At 41.0% G+C, this 26,025-nt stretch overlaps 1 protein-coding gene across 2 annotated transcripts in view; it reads left to right on the top strand.

Moving 5' to 3' along the window:
* LOC122811674 (zinc finger CCCH domain-containing protein 10-like) overlaps nt 1-26,025 on the top strand; it is a 3,783,075-nt gene that overhangs the window by 2,899,797 nt on the left and 857,253 nt on the right. The window lies entirely within an intron of this gene.

Here is a 26,025-nt window from a genome sequence, read left to right as displayed (position 1 = left end):
CTCAAGGGCAGCAGGTTCAGGCATTGCCATTAAAAGACAAACCTGGATGCGCTTATGTGATTTTGTTGAGCCCTTTAAGTCTTCATTCATCAATACTCCTTGATCTTTTTGGCCCCAAGGTAAAAGACACATTGTGCAGGTGTGAGAAGGGTGGAAAGTCCCTTTCTGCCATGAGCATACATCTTTCTACCCCCCCCCCCAATGGATCCTTTTCAGTCATCGAGGCAGTGGGAAAATGTGGTTCAGAAAAATCCCAAGGATCTTTCCAAGACACACATGGAGCAAGTTCCCCCAGAGGTTGGGGGGGGGGCACTCAAATGATAGACGTCACCCTCTGGGCAGAGGTGGCGGACCGAATCATGGGTCCAGAGATTAGTTCCTTGGTACATCCTTTCAGAGCTCCTGAAATGAGGCCCAATTGTCCCTCTCTAGAGGCAATTGGGGGTTTTGTCCCTGCACCAGAGAGCCTGGCTAGAACTAACAACATATACTTGGGTGCAGAGAATCATTTTCAGAGGTGATATAATACCATTTTCCCTTTATCATCCCAATTCAAGAAAATTCCCCAATGTTCCACCCATTCAGAAGGAACAAGCAGCATTTCAGATTCAAAAGCTACTAGAAAAAGAATCATCCACAAGGTTCCCCCCAGACCAGATAGAATCCAGAACTTACTCAAGATTCTTTTTAGTGCCAAAGAAAACAAGGGATTGTGGACCAGTTCTGGATCCCAGCATCTTAAACAAATCCATTTGAAAGACTAAGTTCCAGATGGTCACATTTCAATCCATTTTTCTTTTTTTGGGAAAGGACAGTTGGGTGTACTCAGTAGATCTTCATGATGCGTACTATCATATAAAGATGAACAGATGATCCAGAAGATTTTTACACTTCTGGCCTGGAGCCAGTCACTATCAGTTCAGGGTCCTGCCCTTTGGACTCACCACAGCCCCCAGGGTATTGACCAAATGCATGGCAGTAGTATCAGCTCACTTGAGACTGCAAGGATTCTGAGTGTTTCCATATGTAGACGACTGGCTCATTTCCGGCCCAACCAGGCATCAGCTCATCATGGCAAGACAAAAAGTGATCCAGACGTGTTCAACTAAGAATCACCATAAACTACCAAAAGTCTCATCTAGAACCAAATCAAAGTCTAGAGTTCATAGGACGAATCCTCAATACAAAATCAACTATAGCCTCAGTTACCCACTCCAGAGTTCAAACAATAAGATCGCAAGTGAGAAAGATAGTTTGCAGTACCAGAATCCCAGTCTACTTGGTCCTTCAGGCTTTGGGATCAGTGGCAGCAGCAATAACATTACTACCCTTAATCGGCTATAACATGAGAATTCTTCAATGGATTATGGCCTTGTAATGGTCAACACTTCATCTTCCTTTATGTGCTCGGATACTAATCACCAATATATGCAAAAGGGATCTACTCTGGTGGATTCAGTCAGAGGTAGTTTTACAATGATGTTTATTTGGCCTGTCTCAACCCAAGGCTGTTGTGACCTCACATGCTTCTGGGGGGGCGGGGGCATTACCAAGGAAAGAGAGTCCAAGGCATTTGGTCCCCCAGAGAGGCCAGTTTGCATCTCAGTGCCCTAGAGTTGAGAGCAGTGCTTTTAGCATTGCAGGCTTTTCAGAATGCTCTCCATTCAGGAACAATTGAAATTCAAACAGACACCGTCAATGGTTTGTTCCATCAGCAAACAAGGGGAACCAAATCATAACCCCCCCGTGTCGTGAAGCACTCAGGGTTTGTCATTGGGTGATCTCTTTCAACCACTTTCTTATAGCAATGCATATTCCAGGAAACTCCAGTGTATTAGCAGACAAACTGAGCAGGTGCATTCTAGTACCTCACAAATGGTCCTGCAACAAGAACATAGTGTAGTTGATTTTCCAACAATGGGGCCAGCCTTGCTGCGATCTCTGTGCACCTCCACTAAACAAGTAGTACAGCAGCTACTTTGCCCTAATCCCCTCACAGGGGGAGTTGCTGAGGGATACTGTTTTCCATGGTTGGCCCCTGCTCTACTTTATGCGTATCCCCCAATTCCTTTGATTCCAAAATTTCTACAGAGAGCTTCCAGGTTGAAGACAAAAGTCATCCTCATTGCACCCTGTTGGTCTTGACAGATTTGGTTTCCCTTCCTGTGGCTTCATTTAATTCATCAGCCCTGTATTCTGGACCCAGCTCCAGATCCGCTCTCTCACCTGACGGATATGATTCATCTGAGCCTTCCCAATCTCAAGCTGAGAGCTTGGTTTCTCCATTTCCAGTAATAACCAGACAATCCTGTTGTCTCCTGTTCGCCACATTTTGTTATCTTCCCTTAAACCATGAACAAGGAAACTTTATGCTAGTACATGGAAGAGATTCATACACTAGGCTGTTCAACATCATATTGACCCTTTTTCTGTCCCATTTCACAGCATTCTTAAATTCTTCACAATACTTTTTAGTCAAGGAGCCAGTGCTTCAACAATTAAAGTTCATTAGACAGCAATTTCTAATTTCTATAGTGGATTTGATGGTCCCTCACGCACTTCTCATAAACTTTGTAAAATCTTTTTGCGAGGCACACTCCTTTTGAAACCTCCATTTAAAGACTCTACCCCTCTGTGGGATCTTCATCTGGTACTGCAAGCCTTGGTCCTTTCACCCTTTTGAACCAGCACATTACTGTAGTCTTAAATGCATTTCTTGGAAAACTTTATTATTGCTGGCCATTACTTCTGCCAGATGAATTTCAGGCTTTTGTCTGTGAAGCCCCCATACCTAATTTTTCATGAAGATAGGGTTACAGTACGAGCTAATGCATATTTTTTGCCCAAAAAAGTAGCAGAGTCCCATATTAACCAGTTCATCAATTTACCAGGTTTCTTTCCAAATTATTCAAACAAAGGTGAATACTTACTATGTTTATTGGATATTCATAGGCAACTGTTCTTCTATCTGCATAGAACAAAGGACATCAGAACTACAGATCAGTTATTTGTTTCATATGCAGATGTGAAACTGGGTAAGCCAGTGACCAAAGTCACCCTAGCCAGATGGTTTACAGGCTGTATCACCTTTGTTTACAAAAATATTGGATATCCCTTTATCAAAGCAGATGCATACTCATTCAACCAGGTCCACAATAACTTCCCTGTTTTTTATTCAAGAGATTCCGTGGATGAAGTATGTGCGGCAGCAACTTGGGCTTCCCACCATACCTTTATCAGTCATTACAAATTGGATTTGATATCAAGAAATAGAGCATCATTTGGCTTAATCCTTCATTGAGTCCACCCTAGGATTTAGGTAGCTGGGGACTCTGTCCCATCAGTTGAGAACAAAATGAAAATTGACATCATCAGATAAAGAAGTTATGTACTTATAATGTTCCATCTGTGTTGTCCATTTTCATTTTTCCTCAACTCCCCACCCATCAACCCCTATTCTTATAGTTTTCTGGAAGAGTAAGAGCATTATAAAGCTCCAGGTATGGCCTTGTCTAGCCCGTTTCTATAGTGTATTTGTATAAGAATTTTTTCTTTGTCATAGCCAGCAAACAAGATCTGATGTAATTGGGTTTGGTGCATTCTGGGTAAGGGAGAAGCTCAAGAGTTCTAAGTTGCCATGAGCTTTTGGAATGGCAGAGTTGGATCTGATGGATCGGATCCGAATCCATCAGTTGAGGAAGAATGAAAATGGAAAACACAGATAGAACATTGTGGTAAGTACGTAAGTTCTTTTTACGTCATTAAATATTTGTAATTTAAACTGTATGCAACATAGCCAGCTGCACAAGTGTCAACAGAGTAATGGATTTTCAGTTTGGTTTCTGTTGGCTGTGTAGACTTCAGCTGTAGTGATTCAAAATTTGTAGCACTTCACTGTTTAATGCACTGATTACTGGGGAATCATTTAATTATTCCTGAAGTGCTTGAATGCCACTTTTTTGCATGCTTCATCAGCATTCATGTTCAGTTGTGTGTGAATAATAACTGTTTTGCATTTTTGTGTACTGCATTTTGTGTCATAAGTCTTTATTGGTTGCTGAGGGTCATTTTAAACATATTTGACTTCAGCTCTTTTTGTGTTGGGTTGTGGATGTGTAAGCACAACATACTGTTTCATTGGAGTGGGATTAATGCAGATTAACAACAAAATCAAAGTAATTTTTTGATGAAATACTGGCAGCAGTTATGTTGGTAAGAATTAAAAGCTTTAGTATACTGGCAGGGCATGGGGCTATCCTTGGCAGGAGATCCATTGGTTATGCATACTGCAACAGTGAAGAGAAGAACATGTACTCTGTACTTTATTATGAATAGTACATTGCCATTTTTGTTTTTACTTAGATCATAAACCATTAATGACACAATAAACACCAAAAGACAGATCTCACTGTGTACGATTGGTTCTTTGAAGTTCTTTTGCTTTTTTACTTCTGGTAAAAATACTTTGTTTTCTTTGCTACCATAGTAATCCTTGTGCATTTCTATCAATGTACTAATTTGTGTTTCAGTGGAAGTTATGCTTGCATTCAGGTCTTTTTGTTATTGAATTTTGTATGCCTTGAGCTTTTCTTTGCAATGAAAATGAGCTCTGCCTAGCTCAATTTCCCAGCCAACAGAAAAAATAAGTGAATAAAATGACTTACTTTTGGGATAGTATCACTCTTAAATTATTTTGGCTACAACATTTACTGTTTTGGTGCCTTTGGAAGTGTGCTGCTTGAGAAATAAATGGATTGTCCGGCGGTTTATATAGAAAAGTTTCACAAGCAAGTCCATGCAACAAGCATGTGTTACTACTATGGTGTCACTCGTATAGGTGTGCAGTGGCCAGATTTTCTAGAGTGTTTGAAATCATTTCTTTAGGACTTGAATGGATTGTAGTTTGGTAGTAGTCTAAAATTTGTGAGTTGTACACCAGGCTCCCATTCTGTTACTCCCTCTACCATCTGTGTATTTGTGTCTACATACATATAATTACAGTTCACTTTGTCAGATCCACTAATGTTGAAATTGTGTGTTTTTGAATGCTGGAAATATCGATGCTGGGAACATCGACTTTCATTTGGTGTCTTGAGATTTATTTGCTTTAGGCAAGGGGGATTATTTACTAATAGTGAAACTATTGAAAGTGTATGTGTGGATTAGGGTTAGAGTAAGGAGTAGGCAAGGGGGCGTGTTTAGTGTTGTGGGCGCGCGCACGCTTGTGTGCGTGTCTTGTGTGATAGTATTAGGGAAAGGATTTTTAGTAAGGTACTTTAAAGGGTTGAGGTTAGAGGTACCCACCTTATTAATGTCTGCTAGCTTTTAACACTGCTCAGCTGACCCTACCCCCACACCTGCAATGTACCTTATGAAAAAACATTCCCTAACAGTATTTCTCTTCAGACAGAGAATATGTGAAGGTTTTGTTAGGTTTTATTTATTTGTTTGATTGTTTGTGTGTTTGTTTATTTTTAATGGTCAGAAACAAAAGTATTTGATTTACTTTTTTGATAATTTTAGCTTTATTTTTTTGCTTCTGATATCTGCTAATTTAGACATTTATTTTTCAAAACTGTGTACAGTGATAGCTATAAACAATGAAATTACAGGCGCACACACACACGTACGTCACAAAGCTAGGCAGTATGCCAAAGGACATATGTTCAGTTGCTGTTTGCATTTATCAGCTAGGTACTGTTTGTGTCCATATGCAGTTATTTTCTTGTTTTATAGAAGGGACAAGGTATTTTACACACTCCCTTTTGCAATATTCTTAGTCTCTGACATACTGTCTGTGCACAAAGAGAAAGTTCCTTCTTTCTCTAAGGCTGCACAACTTCATAGTTGAGTATTTAAGTAGCAGGAATGTTGGGAGGAGGAAGCAAGAGCCATACCTGCCATTCAGGGATTATAGTTGGAATATTTTACTTTGGGCTCAATAGTTTTTAGGTTTTTGGACTTTTGTAAAGTGGCAAAGAACCTCTGACTGACTAAGGCTGCAACACAGATGCTAAAACTGTCGTACTCTGAAATGCTGATTAGTACTTTCTTATCTGCATTGATTTAGTTGTGTCAAAGACTGCCAGATTTTGTCACGATATTTATCATTTGCAGAAGTCAGTGATCACACTCACAGTTTTTATATTTTTATTTTCGGGAACGATAAACTTACAAAAGGAATGGAAGGGAAAGAGAGCAAGGAAAAGGAGGTATTAAAGCAACCCAGTCAGGTAGTGTGTGCATATATCAACTAAATTAAGTGAGGCAACCATCAGCTTGCAATACCCTGGCTGGGTTTCCTTTAACAACAGTTGTAAGCCACAGACTATCTGTATTCACGTGATTTAGCCCTGTCAGTAAAGCATCAAATCAAGAACCAAACCAAAGTCAAATACTAGAACTTGCTGCTTTCCAAGAGAGCACTACTGTTTCCCCTATTGTAGTAGTCAGTAAGTTGTGAAAGTTGGATGAGTCTAGAGGTTCATAATCTCTCCAAGACCTAATAATGCATTTTGTAGCAATCATGTGTATCCCCGTTCTCTCAAGGCCCAACATAAACATAGTAGAGAAGCATTGTATCTGATGTTGCATTTTCATTCTTCCTCACGAGTGGGTCTAGGATCTGAGCCTTGGCTCAGAATCGGCCACATGTACAAGATTTTGGATCCGAATTTCTACTTGAGCAGAGGAACCAGGCAGGGGTGTCCACTTTTCTCATTATTATTTACGTTATATTTAGAACCATTGGCAAAGAAAACAGGGACTCAGAAATTCAAGGATATAATTTGTATGGTAGTCAAAAAAGATGGCTTTATTTGCAGATGATATTATTTTGTACCTGACAAAACCAGAAAAAGACATTACAATGTTGTGTAACATTTTGATACCATTTCAGATCTTTTTGGGATACAAAATTAATGAAGCTGAAACAAAGGCAATAGTGGAAAATTATGTACACATATACGAACTGGTTCAGGAATAATCATATTTATGGGGACATGATAAAATGAAATATTTAGAACTATGGATTAAAAATGATTACAGTGTGGCAGCTAAGGATATGTGGGAAGAAAATAAACAGAAGATAATACAAAAACTGAGAAAATGGAAGTTGTTATATGGATTTGGATAGTAAGATACAAGCAGTTAAAATATTTTAGTCCCTTTAGTCTTGTACACAGGTCAGGCATATTTTTATCAACCAGATGAGAAGTTGTGGGTAGCAATTAATAGAGATGAAGGACTTTATCTGGAAGGGGAGGATGGCAATATTCAAGTGGGATAAGATGATTCTACCAGTAGAACAGGGCGGATTGGGATTAGCCAATTTGAAGGGGTATTTCAGAGCTAAACAGTTAAAACCCCTCTACATAGCACAAGCCAAAAGCTATAATTCAAAGTGGAAAGGGATGATGATGAAACTGGAAGGAAGTTCAAGAAACAAGGAGAGATTGGGATTTTGGATGCAGGCCTTTAAGGAGAATAACAATAATCGTGCAGATTATTATATACATAAGGTAGCAGAAAGTATTCTAAGAACTAAACTAATAGGGGAATGGAGAAAGGAGATTCTGCCGATAGGGATGACTGCAATTAGGGATACAGACATTAGGTAAGAGGGGTCCAGAATTTATTAGGAGAAAACTGGCTAAGGAAACAAGGTATTGGGAGCAAACAACTAGAAAGGGAAAGATGATAGAATGGGAAGACACCAAGAATTTTTTTGGACTGCAGGTTAGAGATTGCTTCCCTATCAGGGATTGATGTCGGAGTATAGGCAAAGAGAAAGAAATAGGGGGGTCATAAACAAAAGCTCAACACTGGTAGAGTTTTTAATAGAGTCTGGAAAAGAAGCTGCCATTAAAATAATAATTGGTAGATCATATAAAATACTGCATGATAACTATAAGAATCAATCAGAAGAGGTTTGAAACTATTGGGAAGAGAGATTGGACAAACAATTCACAAAGGGGAATATATGTATGTCTCCCAAACCCAAATATGCAACAAAATCTTGAAGATTTAAGATTTGATTGGAAATGGTTTACATAGATATTCTTATACCCCAAGTAGACTCAGGGAATTTTTCTTTAGGCAGACAGTAAATGTTGGAATTGTAAAGGGGAAGAAAGAGGTAATTGGGAATATATTCTCTGGGAGTGCGGTGAGTTGGCAGACTTTAACAATTCCCTGTGGGATGCAATGTCGGAGATGCTGGGTGAGGTCTGACGATGGAGATGATTTTTCTGAGCTATGGTATGGAATCAGAATTGCCTAGACATGGTAAGGCCTTGCTGTGTCTAATATTGGTGGCTTCCAAAAAAGCAATTACTAGAAAATGGAAATCAAAATCTAAACCAACTGTACTGGAAGTAGTGAATATAGTAACAGAGGTAAAACAACTGGAATTGAGATCTTTAGAAAAGGGTAGGAGCAATATACATAGGAAAAAATGGGAATTGTGGGAACAATACATACAAGTGAGGAATGAGGCCTGAATGCGGCAGGACTTAAATGAGCTATGTAATGTTTGAGTGAGAAGAATTGGGTAGATTACAAATGATGTATAGTGTTTGCAACTGGGAGTGTTTGAGTATGGCATGTGATGTAAATTGCTTGCGACTAAGATTGTGTCGATATGGTTTGTTTTCATTGATATAAATATATGATTGCCTATGTAGTAAATGATGGCTTGCTAAAGATGTTTCTTGTTTCAAAAAAAGCCAGAAATTTAATAATTTATGTAATATTGCGTAGGTTATATGATGTTTAGCAATATATGTGAAGTATAATGTTTGTTATGTTAATATAGTTCGATTACTTTTTTATGAATGTAAATTTACCTAGGTCTCAAGTGATAATTCAGTAAAGATGTTTGAAAAAAAAAAAGACTTTGGATCCAATTCTCAAGCTCCTCCCTCTACTCATAATGCTGTATTCCATCCCCAACTCTTCAGATCTCATTTGCTGCCATTGTGGTAAGATGGAGGTTGCCAATTCTTGAGTGCGTAAGAATAATTTTTCTTCAAGTTTCTTCTTAAACTCTCTTCCTTAACTGTTTATTTTATTTCCTCCTTTGTTAGTTTCCTCTGGTGTCAGGCTTGTTTTTATCTTTTTGTGTTTTGACCTACTTTGATACTTTTTCTTGGTAGTATGTTGGCATTCGCCCTAGTAAGTTCTTCCTTTTCTCCTTACTGCTACACCTTACTGAAAAAAAAACTGTACTGCCTTATAATTTTTTTCCTCTGGATCGAGTAAGAAACAGTTGTATCCTTGGGGTTCACTATCCTTCTTGTACATGCTTCTGGTATTGTGTGATATTCTGGATTTTTGCCTTCTATCATGTCCGACAAACCTACAGTTTTTAAGACGTTCACTTGTTGTGAGCATAAGATTCCCAACTGTGATGCCCACAAGGGTGTGCGTCTATTGCCTGGAGGCTAAACATTTGAATTCTGATGTTTGCACCACCTTTAACCATTGGGCCGTGTCAGACAGGCACAGCAAATTAATATTGAAAGGTCTATTAGCATCTTCTTCAGGGGGCTCAAACACTGTCCAAAACAGTTCTGTCTTCCTCGGATCCTAAGAAGAGAGCTCTTACAAAGGCTCAGAGGGCCTCTTCGGAGCCTTTAGAAAAAATGTGGAAAGTCTCAGATCTGAAGTTTTTTTCAGACCACTCTTGGATCCACAGTCCTCCTCTGATCTGACAGGTTCTGCTGCAGTCAGGATTTCACCTTTGCCTTCTACCTCTTTTTTGGATGTAAATCCCTTGGATCCAACAAGTGGAGTTTGTACGCCTGAGTACATTATAAAGCCAGTATCTTCAGCTGTTCCTTCACAGCTGTTTCACATGCAGAGGAAGCATTCCAGGCCACCGTCCACTGCATCATCCAGGTCTTCAAGGAGTTTGACAGAGGCAGACGTGGACAGGGTGATGTGGAGATTTCTCAGGGCTCAGATCCAGATGGGGGTCATCCCAGCTCCATCCCCTCTTGGTTCTTTGAGTGCCATTTATATCTCCTTCTCCGATACATCCCATGGCTTCAGAGTCTTAGGATGCAAGATCCTTGAGAGGCTCTGTGTTAGATCCAAGGAAGCTTCCCTCCTCAACTTCGACGGAGTCCCTGACCAGTCCTTCTCCGATACCTTAGGACCAGAGTGGGTCTCTGATCTGAGAGATCAGCGCCAAGTTTGAGAGGTTGAGTTTACTCCTGCTATGTCAGATCAATCCCTTCTCCTTGGAGCCACAGCGTTAGACAGCTCGAATCCAATTATCTCTCCTGAGGGCTCGGATCTGAGGTTGGCCCTGACCTCCCATCTTCAGCGGCTTCAGCTTAAGGAATGGGGGAGAGGTTTCCCCGGGTTCTACAGCTTTCCAAGTGGTAGAAAGGGCTTTCTCTTTGCACAGAGAGGCATATACTGTCTTATCTTGGATCCTTACCAGTGCCCCTCATTGGGTTCGAGCTCTAAGCCCATCATTTCTGCCCTTCAGCATCAGCCAGTTTTGGGAAGCCTCCACACATGTTCCCCAGAGGGCTTTCGACCTTCTTCCAACACCTCTGCCAAACACCCCACGGAAGAGGTCCCTTGGAAGAGAAAGTAATAGGAGGCACATAGACTCCTTATGGAGTCTCTCATAGAAGACGCTGATTTTGATGAGGGAGAAAGATCCCCTCCGTTCACCACCTGATGGTCTCCTTTGGGGACATCCTGGAAATCCTCGAACAAAAGGGTGGCTGGCCTTCCAGATCTCCTTCTCCTGAGGAATCAGTGTTCCTGGAGGCTTTTGAGGCTGACCCATCTACGTCTTGGGTGACCCCCCCCCCTTCCTGGCAGATGAACATATTGACTTGGTTTCCTGCCAGGCTTGGAAGGAACCGGGCACTGTTGAGCCCATTCCCAAACACCCATACAACATTTTAGTCCCATCTTCTGATAGATGATACTGGACCAAGGAAATCCCAGTTAATGCCATAGTTGTGGCAGCAGCCACTAAGAAGGAGCTAGCTGAAGAAAGCTCATATGTTCATCCACCGAATAAGGAGTCCGGAGTGATGGATAGATTTGGAAAGTGTATGTACACCTCAGCTACATTCACGCTGAAGTCATTTAACTACCTGGCACACTTCACTCATCTGTAGAGAGATTTGACCCAAGGAACTTTCATACTCTGTCAGAGTCCATGTCTGCAGAGGATCTCAAGAAGAATTCTTAACTGGTCACTCTTCTGTCCATTTCAAATGCATCGATGAGGCTGATCTCCCATGCAGCGAAAGGTGCCTCACGAGTTGCCAGTTCAGGCATAGCCATTAGGAGGCATGCCTGGATGTGGCTATGCGACTTTGCGGAAGCCTTTAAGGTGTCATTTGTTAATGCCCCCTTTGATGGCTTTTCCTTGTTTGGGCCATCAGTTAAAGATATACTCATCTGCAACAAACAGAAGGGAAAGACTCTGTCTGCTATAGGAATCAAGTTTCTAACCCTCAGTGTATATTCTATAGAAATCAGTGGAGTGGTAAGAATATGTAGTTCCAAAAACCACAGGGACCTTTTCAGGATTCGTGCGAGGACACTTCCTCCAGAGGCAGAGCAGGAGGTTTCACCCCTGAGGGAGAGCAGAGAGGGGTCTGAAGAATTAGGGTTTTAGAGACTCCTTCTCTGATAGCCCTGTCAGTGCTCCTGAAGCATTGCCCAACTGTCCACCTCTGGAGGCAGTCAGCGCTCATTTTTCCAGGTCTATATTACAATATTCCATAGTCGAAGTATGACAACTTCGAACGTGATCTGGTCGAAACCATAAGTTCAAAGTTGTCATACTTCGATTGCAGAAAAAAAAATAAAATGAACATACCTGAGGGTTGTAAGCAAGGGGCAAGCCCCCATGCACCCCCCGCTCTTTAAATATACCAATTCCGAGGTCACGCTATGTTTATTCATTCTGTCAGCATTATTAACTCAAAACTGACCATGTGTCACCCACTCTCAAACTATGCTATAATAAGATGGAATGTGTATCCAGCATACTTGTTTGCATAGGAGAGATTAAAACAAACATAATTTACTTCCTGTATATATTAATTGTGTATGTTATGTTTCTGTCTTTAATCAAAAGTTTATAAACAAATGCATCTGCATTGTAATCTCTGTTCAAAATAAGTATATCTGTATTGTAATCATGTACTAAACTATGTAATCTCAAGTGATCCTGAAACAGTGCAGAATTGTACCTGGTGTATATGTCTAATTAAAAAAAACTTTAATTGTAATCTTAACTTGTATGAAATGGAGCTTTTCTTCCCAGGACTCCATCAAAGAGGGGAAGTTTTCTGCACAGTGTATTTTCCTGGTTAATAAATGCAATAAATAAAAATAAACTGTGTACCTAATGGCTCGGAAGGCAAGACATAAATTTCTCCTCAGGAGGCTATAAGACACTGACTAAACAGTGTGTGCTCAGTCTTTTCTGGTAGCTTAGGGTTTTAAGCCACTTATGATCTTAATTAGGAAACTCTGAACAGCTTAATGGCTCTTGCAAACCTAGCCAATATAACCCGATTTATCCTATATGTGGCCTCTAGGGGCAAGAGGATGGCATGGCTTCATGCCTGTGCATTGAGTATCTTACAGATTACCCCTGTCCATAAGGGACATGGGCACTATACCAGGTGTGAATTTGTGATTCCCCATCCATTAATCCAATTTGCATTTGAAGAGGGCCAGGGAAGGACTCTGCTTAATGTGAGTAGGAAGCCTGTTCAAAAGAAAGGGTAGTCTTTGAGACACATACCTGTCTCACCAGCATGTTTTGTTTGAGTCTGTGATTATGTCTAGATCCCTAGATCGGGTGACCCTCATGCTGTTTAACTTGCAGATGTGTAACAACTCCATCATGGCTGGATTTGAGAGTGCCTTATAGGTCAGGCATAGGTCACCCCTTAATAGTTGGTGGGAGACAGAGTAAAGGGACAGGGCTTTTAGTCTATCCGCATAGTTCATGTTGTTTGCCCCCTCTATTTTCTTTGTAAGGAACCTCTGAAATTGCTCCAGCTGGGTCTTTCTAGTTATTTGATATGTCTAGTGAGGTGCATTCCAAAGGAGCATTGTATTCAATAATTGACCTTATTAGTACTGAATATAATGGGACAAAGAGCTCTCTAGATCTAGACAGTATCCCTTTGGCAGTGAACTCCAAGGGCTTTCTTACTGATGTTTTGTGATGATCAAAGGAGAGAGAATTATCAACACAAGTACCAAGGCTTCTAACAGCATTTTCATTTTGGGGTGGGGTATTGTCTATGTCATATATTGGGGGAGGGATGATTTCCAAATGTGACATTGTTGTACTTTTTAGGATTTATTGTAAATCTGCTGTTGGCACACGAGATGCTTACAAGTGCAATTTATTGTTGTAGGACTTGGGTGTCAGAGGATTACTTGACAATGACTCCCAGTTTGAAGTCCTCAGTAAATGTGGCTAGCCAGAGGTCTTGGTTTGTTGTCTGGAGGTCAGAAAAGTAAATACCAAACAGCGGGTGTCCCAGCATGGAGACCTGTGGGACACTTGCTCACTAAAGCAATTATACAAGTCAGCACCAAAAAATTAAAAGCACTACACCCTCACAAACTCCCCTTGAGTACCTTGTTCCCCATTGACCCTTTTTTCAATTATAAAGGAATTCCCAATATTATTATAGCATGTCCAAAGGTCAGTTGTCAATCTCCTCTCCGGTCCAGCTGGTGAATCTGGGAATCTTGAGGCAATGTTACAACTGCCTCATGTACACAGACAACCCTCTCCTCCTCCCAACAAATTCCAACACGTGAGAGATGCAACCATATAGCCAAACTGGAGGCTAAGCTCTCTCAACTCAGTACTGGTGTAACCAGTCAGGAGGAGAAGGAAACCACACTCACTACAATTCCAGTCTCACATAGACCTACCACGACAGCAAACCAAACACACAAAGACATACTCGGAGGCTCTAAATAAAAATCTGCATAAGCAACAGAGACCTCCAAAGCAGACACCCAAGCAACCGCTACCCCAAAACAAAACACGTGCAACACATAGCTCACAAAGCCAGTGTGCCGAACAGTCACAGCCCTTAAGGCTAAACAACACACCTGATACACTTGTAATAGGTGACTCTATCGTCAGGCACACTGACATCCCGCTCACCAGGCTGAACAAGGAGAAGGTCACGGTGAGCTGCCTGTCGGGCGCTACGATCCGCCACATAACACAAGCACTCAGGTCACTCCAAGGCAAGTACAAATATGACTCGGTCAATGTCCATGCTGGTGTGAATGACCTGAGACGTACCTCCCTGGACTACATGAAAAGAGACATAGAGGAGCTCTCTGAGCATGTAGCCCAGGCTGGTATGACCCTGACCTTGAGTAGCATCTTACCCTCACCAAGAATGATGCCACAATATGAAGACAAGATGATCAATTTCAACAATTGGCTTAAGTATTGGTGTCATTCAAAGGGGATCCAATGCCTGTCAGCCTGGGATGACATGCTCGACAAGCCACGATGCTTCGCTAGGGACAGCTTGCACCTGTCACCCCTGGGCTTTCGGATATTGGCAAAGGCTCTTGCCACCCCCATAGTGTCTTTTTTAGGCAAGGCTCAAAAGACAAACCCACCTCCATAGGTATCACAAGGAATAAGAAACTAAGAGTAATGCTACTCAATACCAGAAGTCTAAACCTCAAGATGCACGCACTCAAAACTTTCCTTAGCATGGAGAACATCGATATCTGTGCAGTAACAGAAACCTGGTTCAAGGCACCCGAGAGCACCCCAGCACTACCAGGTTATACCTCATACCATGTTTTTCAGCTCCAAAACTTGGACCAAACCACAAAAGGAGGGGGAGTATCAATATTCGTCAAAGATACCCACACCTTCAGGTTGGTGGCACAACACGAAGCATCAGAGACTATCCATGTGCAACTAACAGTGGGTAAAACTGCCTTCCAGTTTATAGCCTGCTACAGACCACCCTCCCAAACCCAGGAACCCCACTCGGCCTTCCTGAGAACACTGGAAAATATGAAGGTCTCTCCAGACACCATTATATTGGGTGACGTCAACTACCCAAACATAGACTGGGAGCATTACTCTAGCTCCAACACCCTAGCCCAAAGGTTCCTAGAATTTATAAACTCAAATGCTATGGAACAACTTGTTACCACTCCCACAAGAGGGGCAAACATACTGGACCTGATCATCACCAACATGGGGACTCTATGCTCCAGACCAGAAGTGTATCCCTCACTGGTAAGATCAGACCATAAACTAATCTCACTAGATATTCACATCCCGACCCCAGCCCCTGCCCAGAAAACCACAGTGAAAACTTCTCTAAAGCAAATTTCACACTCCTCAAAACCGAGGTCGAATCCTTCAAAGCCCCCGGGCCTGTGGAAAATACGGCCCAGACCGCAGAATCCTTTATAAACGCATTCTATGAACACCTTCAGGAATGCATGGATCATGCAATCCCAAACAAAACCAAGACCCAATCCTCCAAAGGCAGGCATCCTGTCTGGTGGACCCCAGCCATAAACAAACTATACAATAGAAGGAGGAAGCTTCCTGGAAACTATCGCCCCATAAGCCTCACTAGCTTGGTCTGCAAAGCTATGGAAAGGATCATCATGGACCTCATAAATAAAGATATTGGGGACCTACAGACACTGGATCTTACTCAGTTCGGCTTTGTTAAGGGCAGATCCTGCCTCTTAAACCTGGTCGATTTCTTTGAAACAGTCACCAAGGCCATTGACGAGGGGAAGGTGGTCCACACAGCCTGCCTACCTGGGCCTCGCAAAAGCCTTCGATACAATACCCCATTTGGGCATTATAGATAAGCTCACCAGCTTAAATATAAACCCCTATGTTACTAGATGGGTTGTAAACTGGCTCAAGGACAGAACCCACATGGTTAGAATTGCTGGAGCCATGTCAGACTCCAAACCAGTTACAAGTGGCGTCCCACAAGGCTCAGTCCTGGGACCTCTCTTGTTCGGTATATATTTCTAGGAGGTACAGGCCAACACGGAAGGACTGTGGCTGACCAAGTTCACAGATGACTGCAAACTGGGCGCCATAATCGACTCTCCAGCCGACACAAGCATCCTACAAAAGGGCCTCATAGAAACAGACAACTGGTGCCAGAGCCATGGCCTCAAGCTAAATGCCAAAAAGTGTATAGTCATCCCCTTCGGCAAAAACAAAGTGCCCACAAATTACCACATAGATGGTAATCCATTAAGTATGGAAGAAGTAATTAGGGACCCAAGTTGATAGCAATCTCTCATTTGACAACCACGTGGCCAAAGTGGTTAGAAAACCATTTTATATAACCCACCTAATCATGAAGGGATTCACATCTAGATCAGGGGAGGTCACCATGCCTCTTTACTCATCCCTTATCAGGCCCATAGTTGAGTGCAATGCCCCTTTTGGGATGTACCTTACCAGACACCTGCAGCAACTGGAAAGACCCCAAAAGTACCTCACCAAGAGGATCAAAGGGCTCAAACAGATGCCATATGCTGCCCGGTTAAATAAACTGTAGCTCTACTCAGTGGCATACCGCCTGCTCAGAGGCGATCTGTGCCTGACGTATAAATCCATGTTCAACCCGGAATTAATGGACATGCTGCACCTCAGAAAATCCAAATCCCATCGAGCTATGCGCTCGAGAGACTTGAACCTCAGCACTGAAATAAATAGGACATGCTGGAGGGACAGATTCATAACCCAGAGGCTCCCATCACTCTGGAATAAAATCCCAGTCCAGGTTAGGCAGAGTCCCTCATTGACTGTCTTCAAGAGGAATCTTGAGTGGATGGGAGATCGTAGATTTACTCTGGGTATCACTTCTGTGTCACTGTTAGACAAAGGCACAGTATACTAACCTAGAAAAAGGGCATAGCAAAATTCATTTTAAAATGGGTGGCGAAAGCCAAACACACTCTGGCTAGGCTTGTAAATGCCCTAGGGCAGATAGCCTAGTATGAACCTATGAACTATTGGTTACCTCTATAATTTTTTATGAGGTACCCTCATACCTGCACAGTATGGGTTTTGTCCCTTAGCCAATTTGCTGTCTTTCGTACCACATAGGGATCTTTTTGTAATGCGTTTAACTTACTAGCTCTGCTTGCATGGAGTATAATGTTAAAGGTTTTGGTAGGTCAATGTATCCCATGTATACAGCATAGCCATTGTCAACAGCTTGTATTATTCTTTCAAAGTAGTTAACCTTATTCTTTAAACAGGATATACCCTTAACAAAGCCAGACTGCTGCAAGTCTAGCCTGATGAGATGTTTAATGCCTTAGTTAATCCGGTCAGTTATAATATGCTCCATGGCTTTGCATATGAGATTCATCACTTTGATGGGCCTGTAATTCCTGGGGTCAGTGGTGGGGCCACCCTTGTGGACATAACCATCTCTAGTGTGTGCCAAACTTCAGGGACAAATCTAATAGCTAAACTCAGATTAAGTAATTTAAGAAGTGCCAGGGTTTGCTTGGGACTAGCTATTAAACAGCCAGCTATATTATCAGGTCCCATGGAGGAAGTATTTTTAGTGTTTGAGAACACCTTTAGTACATTATCTTTCGTGATTATGGTGGTGGGGGTTCTGAGGGCTTTAGGGATAAGTCGTTTTTTGGGTGGAGTCTGCACTCAATTTTATAGATCGCGTGTTAGCAATGTCTTCCACATCAGGGTAGTTGGTGCCATCTTGAGTAGGTTCTGAGCAATATTGTGTGTTGTCCCTTAGTTTTCTAAACTACAGAAAGTTTTGTAGTAATTACTTTCACTTGCTAACCTCAGCTGACGTGCTGTATTAGTATTCGTAATGTTTGCTTTTTTTTTACATTTTTAGCCAATTTTAAAATGTTGTCCTTGATTTGAGTGTCCCTAGATCTGCCATATACTTCAGGGATTTTTTTTCTTTTATTGTAGGGTTTATTTACGTTGGCTGACTAACTCAGTAGTATGCTTTTAAACTTAATATAAGTGGATTTGGTAGATACTGTCAATGCTATACATTTATCTAAGTGGGCATAAAACTTTTTGTGTAGCTTCCTGTTGAAGCAGTGTCTGGGTTATTGCCTGAATAAGTGAATCTTTAAACTTCGTGATATAATGTAATGAGAGCTGTAAATTTAAAATATTTAGATTCTGAGATATAAGTAGATTTAGGTTTAACATTTATGAACCAACTTAACAGCGGATAAATATAACAGGAGAATAGTACACGAAGAAGCTATATTTCTAATAACCAGGTCAAGAATATTAGGACATGTTGCAAATAGGAATATATGTACAACTTTCTCTATGTCCTCACTGGTTTTGTCTTTATCGTCTGCAATGTACACATGTATTATTCTGTATAATTCCTTCTGTTCTCTTTATGGGCTTGTTCCAAATCCTAATCTGCTTGTGGCCCTCATATTTCCACCTTGCTCCACCATCCATCTTTTCCACTTTGATCTATAGGCATCTACTTGAAACCATATTAAAATATTCCACAACACTCTGTCAGATTCAGGATGTTGATTTCTTTGACTTAATTTTCTTTAGTGCTATTCCACTTCTTCATAAAGGGGCTCCTCTTCTCTCCTCATAGGTTGTGTCTAGGGCAGTACAGCTTCTGTGGGGTTTTCTTCATTCAGAAGCTGCTGGAAGTACTCCTTCCATCTGCTTTTGATGTCCTGTGGACAGGTGAGTAACTTGTTGCTGGCATCCCTTATGAAGGGCTCCGGATTATCTTCTTTATCTTTGCCTTGCAATCTGATATAGTTTCTTGCAGTCACTTTCCAGAAGTTGTTAGAGTGCCTCCGATGCCCTTTTCCTTGCTATTGCAACTTTTTTCTCAGCTTCTTTGTTAGCCAACCAGAATTCCTTCCTAGCCTCGTCTGTCTTATCTTTCTCCCAATTTTTCTGTCATTCCTCCTTTCTTTTGATGACTTCATGGACTTCTGCATTCCACCATCAGATTTCTTTGCAAACCTTATTTCCATAACTGGCTCAGCCAGATATCTGTTGTTTAGTCCTCACACTTGCTGTTTTGAGGCACTGCCATACTTCATTTCCACCTATTTCCTCCTCTTCTTGAGGTGCTAGAGCCCCGAGTAATTCCTTGAACTGTTGTAATTTCTCTCCAGTCAACTTCCAGGTCTTCAGCCTGGTCTCTGTTGACCTTAGAGCCTACTCTGACCATTGCTTGCAGCTGATTATGGAAACCAGTGATTTATGCTGTGTGCCAGCTGTTATACTGTGATAACTTTGCAATCACTTATTCGACACCAGTGCCCTTTCCTTACTAGGAGGAAGTCTACCTGAGTTGCATATTGGCCACTCTTTTATGTGATCTCGAACCATGTGTTGGCTACTATCAAGCCATGTGCCAGACAGAAGTCTAGAATGGCCTGTCCTCCTTTATTCCTGTTGCCATACTCATGTGGATCCAGGCAGTCCTCGTATCCTGTTCTGTCCTGATATGAGCATTCAAGTCACCCATTATTAACATGAATTAATGTCATCCTGCTTTATGTGGTAGGTCCTACAACTGATGTATGAATGCTCTCTTTTCCACGCTATAACAACCCTGCTGTGGGGCCTAGACTGAGATTATGAATATTGCCCTGTCATTAGGCTAGAGTCTGATTGCCGTGAATCTGTCACTAATTCTGATGATATTCCTCACTGTCTTCTGAAGCCTCTATCACCACAACTCCAACACCATTTCTAGCCTGTCCTCCCACTAAGTAGAACACTGTGGATCCTAAGCCAAGTGTCTTTGCTGCGCTGCCCTTTCATTTTGCCTCTTGGAAACATAGGATGCCCAGCCTCTTCCGTATCATCATGTCACCCACTTCAAAGTTGTCTCCTGTCAGTGAAGTTATATTGAGTGTATCAACTCTTAGTTCATGAATATAACAGAACCACTGAGGAAAAAAGGTGACCGAAAAATGAATAAGTTCAAAACGTAGAAAACAGACACCAAAACATGGGCAAGGTTCCATAAAATGAATCTGACTTCAAATACGATAAAATAAAAAACTTTAATAAATAAGTGAGTGCTTTCACATACTAGACGCTTCTTCAGACTAAGTAAAATCAGTAAAAGCCAATTACATTTAAATACTGTTCATTAGACAAAGTAATCAGTCAAAAAAGGAAGAAAAAAAGGTTATTCATAAAATCATAACGTATGACTTCATAAAAAACAGTTATAAAGCAGCACTGAGCTACACCTCCAAAACTATACGGAAATTTAAAATACAATAACGATAGATTTATTTATGTATTATTTATTTTACATTTGTTGACTGGGATAGTCCAACTGGATTCATGTCCATTTTCACCGGAGGCTCGGGGAGAAAAGCTCCAAGATAAGCAGTTAAGATTTACAGATACAATATATACACTGGTTACATACTTAAGTTATACAAATTCCAAGGTTAGAGATAATCCTGGGTGTAAGTCCAGATTAAGTAAGCTAAATTATAGTTATTAACTCATAGTAGAGGAGAGTTTGTCTGGTTTGATGCATTGACATAGCCAGATTAGTGTCAAGTATTGTTAGAGTCTTATCTTAAATTGACGCAGGGTGGTAAGTAAAGTAATATCAGCTGGGAGTGAGTTCCAGGATCTACCTGCAGAGTTGGCAGAGAGAGGGTCACTGGCTGAGTTATTAGTTTTGATAGTCTGAACTAGCAGTCTGTTAGAAGATCGAAGAGGTCTGGGATTGTTATAGGGGGTGATGATGTTTTTTAGTGCAGGAGTATTGTCTGGATTGTAAAGGATTTCATATGCCATAATCAATTGGTTATACTGGATCAAGCTTGGCAGTTCTAGCCACTCAGGCTGGTTTAAATTGATACAGTGGTGTGTCCTATAAGGCAGATCAGTGGCAAATCTGGCAATGTGGTTGTAGCAGATAGTTTGTTGAAGACAGACTTGTTTAAATTAGAGAGTAAAGGGAATGCGTACAGAAGGGGTCTAGATTATATTGTCGAACGTTTAATACTTCAAATCACTAAACATCGAACACAAGTGATCGAAGTATTAAATGTTCGAATTGCTATAAAAACATTTCTAAAAGAAAAAAATGAAAAACAAAAGGATGTAAGGGGGGCAAGCTCCCTGCACCCCCCACGTGGGGGCTGTACCCCTTACACTGCCCCCGCTCTTTAAATATACCAACTCCAAGATAGTTCTGCAGTGTAGGAAACTAAATCTTCCGTTTCCGCACTGTATTGCACTGAAGTGCGATCTCAGAGTTGGTATATTTAGGTAGCGGGGGTGTGGGGGCGCAACCCCCCACATGGGGGCTGCAGGGTGGCTTGCCCCCCTGCTTACACCCTTTTGTTTTTCTTTTTTTTCTTTTAGAAATGTTTTTATAGAAATTCAAACATTTAATACTTTGATCACTTGTGTTCGATGTTTAGTGATTTGAAGTGTTAAACCTTCGACTATATGATATAGACTGATACAGAAGAGTTGAAAGTAGGTGAGAGCGAGCTATGGGAATTCTAGCAAGTGGGGTTAAGAAGGCTTCTATCCTGTAAAGTGACCCCAGTTTTTTATTGATGGTTTTGATGGTTTGATTAACATGCAGGTCGAATTTAAGATTATCTATGATAACACCTAGTAGTTTTGTAGAGGTGTCTGGGGAGATTATAGTGCCATTATTAGATTTTATGGTAAAGGTATATGCAGTAGACCTATGAGTTGGTGAGAAAAGTAACAGTTTTGTTTTTTTTAGGATTTAAGATCAGACGACGACCAGAAAGCCAATTTTCTATTATGTTGAAGGTGTTATGGGTAGCTGAACATAGTTCTGTCTGAGATGTGGCCGGATCAGGGTGGAGTCGGCAGCGTATTGGATACAGCTGACTTTTGGGATGAAGTATAAAGATCATTGATGAAAATGGAGAACAGAAGGGGCCCTAGTATAGAATCCTGGAGTGCACCAAGGGAGTTGGGTAGGAGGTTAGATGGTTTCTTTTGCCAAAGGACAGCCTGCTGCCTGCCACTCAGATGAAATTGGAACCATTTAAGGGCTTTAGTGTCTAGACAGAATGTTTTCAAGGTGTGGATTAGAAGTTGATCAACCATATCAAATGTCTTGGAGAGATCCAAGAGGGCAGAGAGGATATGTCATTGCTGCATTTATGGTTTATGGTGTTGATGAAGGCTAGGGGGGCTGAAGTAGTGCTGTGTTGAGGTCGGAAGCCATGCTGGGAGTCTGCCATAAGGTTATTCTGAATTAGGTGGTGCAGCAGTTGTCTATGAATACATTTTTCCATAATTTTTGCAAGTGGAGATAATATAGCTATTAGTCTATAATTAGTTCAGTAGAGCTACCTCCGTTGTGAAGTGGGATTACATAGGATATTTTCCAGATGGTTGGGATTTTGGCTTCTACTATGGTTTGATTGATTAGTATAGAGATGGGGTAAGCAATGGCATCAGCTGCTTTTTGTAGATACTCAGCAGGGAGTAGATCAGCAGAGAGAGTAGTTGGTTTTAATTTTTTGATCAAGATACGGATAAGTGAGGTGGCAACTGGTTTGAATCTGAATGAGAGTTGGTTACTAGGGATGGTGTCCTCAGGGCCAGGGGAGCTTGGAGGTAGTTGGCTAGCTAGGGCTTGGATTGCCTCCATAAAGAGTCAGTTAAAACTGTCTGAGACTTCCTCAGGTGGTTTATCAATGGTGGCTGCAGGGGTCAGGGTGGAAGTTTGTCCAGGATGTAGTAGTTTATTTAAACCTACCCAAAACTTCTGAGGGTTGTTTTGACTTATTTGCTGTAGATCATAGTAGTAGTTTTTTTTGTCTTGTAAAATGGATTTTTAGTCTCATTCCTTGATTGCCTATATTTAATGTGATCTTGGGGGGGTCTTTTGTAGTATGCCATAATGTCCATGCTTTGTTTCTAAGGGTGATTTTTAGTTTTGGACTCTTTGGAAAGCCATAGCGCAGTTTTTGCCTTTATTCTTATTGAGCGAGCAGTTGCATGAGAGTCAAGGATCTCAAGGAATTTGTTGTTGAAGTATACAACTGTTTCCTCTAAGGAGAGGCATTTTAGACTTGACCATTTACATGAGGTTTAGTTCTTGTTGGAAAATGGCATGGTTAAAGTTCTTTTTGTTTCTTACCATTCTGAGTATGGGTTGGTGGCTTTATGCTAAATTATATAGGTAAGAAGGTGATCACTTAAGTCATCAGGGAGGGTCCCAGAGGTGTACAGTTGGGGGTGACTGTTAAGTATCCTATCAAGTATGCTTTCTTTATGGTTAGGCTTTCCTATACTGGTAGGGGTGGTTATGATTTGTGTAAATGCATGCAGGTTAACATGGGTGGTTGGGGATTCTGAGGAACAGGTGTTCCAGTCTATGTTAAAATCTCCAAGTAGTAAGGTTTCTTGGGGGTAGTTACATGATAGTCAGTGAAGGTTATCTTCGAGTGTAGATATATTATTTCCTGGGTGAATGTAGATGCAGATGATATTAATACATTTATTTTTATTAAGTTGCAATTTGGTGGCAAGAATCCCTGAGTTATGAATCTGATGTGGTTGTATAGCTTCAATGGTGATGTTTAACACAGATTTATAGAGAACAGCTACCCCACCCCCTTCCTAGAAGCACAATCCAGCCTGAGTATGTTATACCCGGGTGGTAACACTTCATTATCTGTGGTGTTAAGTTTTAACCAGGTTTCGGATAAATAGAGTATCTCAGGGGAGTGGACAGCCAAGGAGTGTATGTAGTTCATGTACCTTGTTGTTTATACTTCTAATGTTGAGGTGACAGGCCAGGAGAGAGTTAGGTGACTTATTAATTGTAGGTTTATAACTTGGATTGCAAGTAGAGGGGGTAAATTTATCTGGAGTTGGATGGGCCAGGCTTTGGATGGATATCTACACCAAGTGTGAGGTTCAGTTTAAACCTAGTGGTAAATTTCAGGAATTTATTTACACGTTTATGGTAGTGTTTAGATCTGGAGCTAATGTATCTGGGATTGGTATGTTGATAGAGTGAACAGATTATAAGGCTGGTCACAGTGCTGTATGATTGGTAAGTGGTGCAAGGACTTACAGCTGAGGTGATAGTGTGACCTTTTGGGTACTGAAAACCAGTGAGAAACTGGTTTTCATACAAGGTAAGGAGGTATGGGGCAAGCAGAAGGGGTATTAAAGAGGAGTATATCATTATGTGTGATGGAGCGTGTGAGTTGAAGGAACTGTATTACCTGGGTGGTACAACATCAGAAGATAAAGTGGTAGAATTTGATGTAATGGAGTAGGGGTGGGAGAAATTATGACAGATGTAAGCTGATAGGTTCTAGTAACAGGGGGTGTGACTTTGACTATAAATCTAGTGGTACTGTAGGGGCAGGTGGGAATTGGAGGCAGGGTGGGGTGCGGAGCTAGCCCGAACACAGTGAGGGTGAGCGGAGCGGGGCTTATCCAGAGTACAAGGTTTCTTAAGGCGTCCTAGAGCCGTAAGGTAAGTAAATAGGGAGTCAAAGCTCTTTATTTTAATAGCTGTAGTTTATCTGTAGTTTAATATAATTTTAAGGGTAGTTGCTGTAGTGTAATATAATTTTTAGGGTTTTAAGGTTAGAAACACTGTCATTATTAACTTGGGGATTGGTTTAAGGTAATAAACAGGGAAGGGGGAGGGGGAAACAAGAGTGTGGGCTGGCAGTTCTTTTGTACTGCTGCTAATGAGCCAAGATCCAAGCAAAAGCAAGTTTGTGTTTAAGAAAAAAGAATCAGACTTGACCAAAAACTACTGTGAAGTTGTAAGTCATTTCTTAACCATTTATCAGATGGAAAAACAGCATAACCTTGTATCTGTAGGGTACTGTGCTCTGAATTAAATTAACAAACACACACAGTATTTGATCAGTTATGGATACTATTTGCTAACAGAAGGGAATAAAAGAGAAATGGAAAATGTGTGTCTGGGTGTGGGGAGGGGCACTGCTTACAAGCCAAAGCAGAGTGCTCTCCAGGGGATAACGAATATTAGCTCAAACAGGTAGACACATAACACAAAGTTAACCTTAGCTGTTTGTGTTTGCAGACAGTTCAGACCCAGACTGCACTTTTCATATCACAATGTATCCACCAGTCGTTAAAGATAAAGGTGTTATTTCAGCCGATTACTTGAGTGTCTAGGAAAGAAGACTACAGAGAGGAGTAAGCACTGTTGAGATTGTAAAGATACATTATAAAGACTACAAAACAAACTGTGCAAATAGCTACTGCATACAGGAAAAGAGAAATAGATAAAAAGAAATTAATCACACAAAAAACAAAAAAAAAAAAAAAAAAAATAGTACATAGTGGTCGGCTAGAAATAAGAAACCACCCTTATCTAACAAGCCTATGGGATTTTAACATAGGCTTTAGAAGTATGTGTTCATTTAGACCAGACCCTCTGTCTGCTCGCAGCAAAATAATCCCAACACGTTTCTGATGCCTCAGTCTTATTACCCAAGTCACCTAAATGTCCCATAGAAAGCAATCTATCAATTACTAAAAACCTAAAACAGTGCGTCTCACCCTCAATAACAACATGCTTCGCAAGGGCACTGGATAGATTACCTTTTTCCATGTGATAAACATGTTCTCTAATCCTGCATTTCAAGGACCTGTCAGTCTTTACGATATAAAAACGTTTACATAGAACACAGTATGCGAGATAAACAAGGTCCCTTGTATTATAAAGGTATTCATACTCTCAGTCAAATTGCAGTAACTGCAATTACCACATGGAAATGTGCCTAAAGCTCCCTCATCCATATCAAAATAACCATTATTAGAAGGATAACACACCATCCTTTTCAATGAACGTTTATTCCAGAACCAGAAAGAAGGTCTGATACTAATAAAATTCTTTATCTTATCGGTTTAAAGACGTGACCAATGCTTCTTAAAGATCTCCATAATCAACTTAGAATTACTAC

This window comes from Protopterus annectens, chromosome 9.part0 (assembly GCF_019279795.1).
Source record: "Protopterus annectens isolate FY-2018-M chromosome 9.part0, PAN1.0, whole genome shotgun sequence".
Classification (NCBI taxonomy): Eukaryota; Metazoa; Chordata; order Ceratodontiformes; family Protopteridae; genus Protopterus; species Protopterus annectens.
Note: the sequence above shows the minus strand (reverse complement) of the source record. Positions and strands in the feature narration are given on the sequence as shown.